A 4,277-nucleotide genomic window follows, 5' to 3' on the forward strand; every position below is an offset into this window, starting at 1 on the left:
GGTGAAGAAGGAGGGAGGAAGAGAAAGGCTGAGTTGCACCGAGTCAGGAGGCGTCTGATTTTTATTCACCTTGGGTCATATACATATCAGCGTCTCTTAAACCTACAACCAGACGCCAGACTTCCTTTCCCCACACGGTTAGAATTTCAGTGCGCGAGTGCTTCTTGCTCCAGGGGGTGCGGACACTTTTGCCCTCAATAAAGGTCTTTCCCCCTCCACTCCGACGCTAGCGCAGGCTGTTTTCCTTTTAGGTCCCAGGTCCAATTGTCTCCCAGCCCCTCCACCAGAGGCCCCCACGAGAGGCAGGCTTAGCCCGCGCATCAGCTTGCGAGAGATTCCTGTTAAGGCGCTCCCTTTGAGAGCGCTGCGGGCCGGACTGAAAGCAAAACAAAACTCTGAAAGTCTATGTCAGATTCCCACACTAGGGCGCGCGCACAGTTTTTAGTTTAGAAAACTGGGAGCCTGCGCGCAGACCTTAGCCGTGTGCGAGGCTACAGGAGCGCTGGCAAGGGGTGCTCAGCCTCCCGGTGTGATGGAGGCACCGAGGGCCGCCCCAGAGAAGCCGAGCCTTCGGTGCTGCGTGAGCGCTCCCCTGCAATCCTGGCGCTTTTCGATGCCACTTTTCCGTTAGCTGCTTCGATGGGGAGGAAGAGTGTGTGACGGAAGATGGGCTGATGCTAGAGGAGCTTTCCTAATCAGTAACTTCTGCGGACGCCAGTGGGTGGGGTTGGTCTAACTCAACTCTCAGGCGCTCTCTGGCGAAGCTCCCTACTTATTCTTCAGTCATGAACTCCACAGAGAGACTGCGGGACGGTGCACTAGCGGTGCCAATCCATTCAGCACGAGCTAGACGCGCTGTCAGTTTCCCAGCCGAGCCCGGGCAGGTGCCTGCAGCCGTTTGGAGCCTGTGAGTCGGCCAGGATAGGCCTGGGCGCGGACCCAGGCGGAAGCATCGGGACTGCCACGCAAAGCCAAGCTGATGGCGGCGCCTGTACTTCAAAACGAATCACAGGTTGCTGCAGGGGAAGGGCAAAAAGACCTCAAGGAACTTGATCGCGTTCCCCCTTTCACCCTCGGCCCTGCGCGTTGCAGCGCTAATGCCGGTGCTGCCGGCAGTCATGGGTTTGTGAAGGAGACCGAATCAACCCCCAAGGGGAGCACTTTGAGGCTACTGAGCATCTTAATCGAGACACCAAAGTAGAGCGGACCAGAGAATTCATCATGACTAACGAGGAGCGGAGCTCTTTGGGGAGTGGCTGATCTGTTTATAAATCACCACATTGAGCGCCCGACGGGGCGAGGCACGTTGGCTGAGAATTTCCACGTGCCCTGTGTTTATGAGCGTGTGGGTGGGAGAGAGCGAAATGGTGAGGGGAGGGTCGAGCCCACGGGCTACCAGCGGGACGGACCTGCAGCCCCGACGCGCGCACCCGCGCGGCAAGGCGAGGACACACACAGTGCGCTGCAGGATCGCAGCGCAAGCATGGAGCCGCTCTGGCCACGCGCCTAGGGGCTGCTGAGAATCCGCTAACTTTGTCCAGCTCGGGGGAAAAAAAGGGAAAAAGTCTGAGGCTCGGAGCGCGCCGACTCCGCGGCTGGCCCCGGCAGCTCCTCCACTAGGAGCGACGAGACTGGGCAGCTGCCTAGCCTCCCCAACTGTGGGCGCACGGCTCCCCTGGGGCTTTGGGAGCGCACTGGCCGCTTGCCAGCCGCGTCAGGTCGTGGCCTTCGGCGGCCTTCTCACTCCTCCCCCCACCCCTCACCACGCCTCTCCCTCTCCCTCTCCCTCCCCACCTCCGGCTGGGAGATTTCCAGCTCCCACAGATTGAAGAATCCAGCCTCCGGGAAGGGCCGCGTCCGGACACCCAGCAGCTCCCCCTCCCCCTTCCGGGGCAGGTGTCTGCTTTTCTCTAGATTTGATTTCACATTTCTCTAGGGACAAGCCCCTTTGCAGCCTGTGGGGGTGATACACTTGATCGAAGAGAAAGGTTTCCCAGACGCATCTCTGAGGGAACCGAGCAGCAGGACTTGGAGTCCGTTTAAAAGCTCCCCCACCCCCGCCCCCAACTCGGGCTTAGGGCGCTGATATGTGTAAGTGGAGGTGGGCAAGAATAGGCTGCACGTGTACATGCAAACTTCCTGTCTGCAATGGGACTTCACTGGAGATTACTGTGCCACGATTCATCCCATTTGACGTCTCGAGTCTCCACTCCACCCCTACCCCCGCCTCTTTTTACTTGCAGGCGACAGAGCCGAAACGTTCCCAACCGGGTAAACTCTGGTAGTTCTATGAGGTTAACACACCCCATAAATCCTCGGGAGTACACGAAGCAAGATCTGCCCCTGGCCTCAGACTCCTTATCCCACCCCCACCCCGGGAGCCGGGCCAATCGCCGGGAGGCGCGCACTGAGGCTCTGGGTACCACCTCCCCCCAAACCACCCCAGCCTCCCCGCCAGTTGCCGGAGGCCCGGTTGGCGCGAACGGCGGGTACTGAGTAGCTTCGGCTTCCAGTCTGCCTCCGCTCGGTGTCTCCCGGGGGCTCCGGAAACCTGGGCAATCGGAGGTTTTACCTCCAGAAGGGGGCTTCTCCGTCCGTGGCCCTCCCTCCGCCCCCAGCGCCAGCGCCGGCGCCTTTCTTTGCGTCTGACCCAGCCAGGGCAGAATCCGCTGGTCCGCCTGCTTTTTTTCCAAACGCATAAAAGAACGTTGAAGGTGTCTCAGAGAGACACCTCCAGGTTTTGATTTAGCTCATTCCCTTTCACCGTTCAAAGCAGCTGTACAAATACAGAGGCTGCTTACGCTGACGCGGAGAGGATTTCAAACAACCCTAAAATGCTTTGAACTGACAAGGTGTCTCCATGTCTCCCTCAATCCAGCACAGCTCCCCGAGACCACTCTCTCTAGGACAATGGATGAGCAGGCGGTTCCTGCGGGCCTCGCTGCCTCGGGAGCAGACTGCGGGGTCCCCTGGGCCCCTTTCTCAAGTACTGGCTCGGGGCACCTGAGAGGAGATCTTGGCAAGAGTGCCAGTCCATTCCCTTTCCCTGGGAGTGGACTTTCTCTACTCAGTCTGTATCCTGACTTGGACTCGCCTGAGGAAATGGTGAGAACTCCCTCCTGCTCGCTTGGAGAGGAAAGAACTCAGCTAATCCGAGTTTAACCCAAAAGACCCGTATTTATCCCACATTGTCACACCTCAGAATGAGACGGGCCTGTGTCAGTAGCCCCCAGCATCCTCACCCAAGGCCCCTAAAGTTACCTCACCTGAGTAGCCGTAATGGGACCGATTTGCACACTCCAACTTGAACTCTAATTTATTAACTCGTTCATCTAGCAAACACACTCACACCATATGTAAAATGTCATTTATTTATTCCTATATCCTAGGATTTGACAGAAAAACCACCACACATTGAGCTGACAGAACAGTTATTAAAATAGAGGTGAGATGATATTCACTTGATAGATCTTTATTTATTATTTATGTATTCCTGCGATAATAGAAATAGAGAAACAAAGGAAATTTTCTTAGGAGGTGGCTACTGGTATACACAGGTAAAACTGCCTTCTGGTGCTTTCTTTTAAATGTATCCACTCTGTTTGAATCCCTTCTCCTCACTCTCATTCTCCTCCATCTTCTGCCTTATCCCAGTCATTCATTTCCATCTTTCTTCTCCCCTGCTGGCTCCAGAAGCTGTCTGATTTGGTGGAGAGCTCCCCCATATTTGAATGGAACTTCTTTGCTAAGGGCCTACAGAACGTCAAACTGAGGCTCCCACTTCAAAGCTGCAGCTTTAAACAGCCAGGGCACACAAAGAGGCAGCTGGCTGCTTTAATAGAAACCTCCTTAAAGCTTCAAGAACTGCAGGCTTGGGATGCATTTATAAGCATGAAAAATGCTTTTCCAAGTTGCCAGTTCTTTTGAGAAACACAATCAACATTTACTGTTAAAAAGGACAGAAATTAACATCTTTAACTATGTAACAGCACAGTGTATCCTAAATTTAAAAAATATCCCATATAGGTTTATATGTTACTATCTATTCATACATTTTACAAGTTTCCAAATGTGCATCTGTCTCCATGTTATAAGTGGTCTTGAAGAAGGAAAAGTTTTCTGGAAGTTTAAACTCTCATTCTTCATATGCTTGGCACTTCTGTTTGTCCATGCATCACATACAAATGATTATATTTTATCTTGACTACTGTGTCAACCAGTGAGATGTAATGTTGTAAGTTGACTATTTGAAATAAAATTACTTGAATTCGTGGATA

The sequence above is a fragment of the Myotis brandtii genome, unplaced genomic scaffold (assembly GCF_000412655.1).
Source record: "Myotis brandtii unplaced genomic scaffold, ASM41265v1 scaffold343, whole genome shotgun sequence".
Classification (NCBI taxonomy): Eukaryota; Metazoa; Chordata; class Mammalia; order Chiroptera; family Vespertilionidae; genus Myotis; species Myotis brandtii.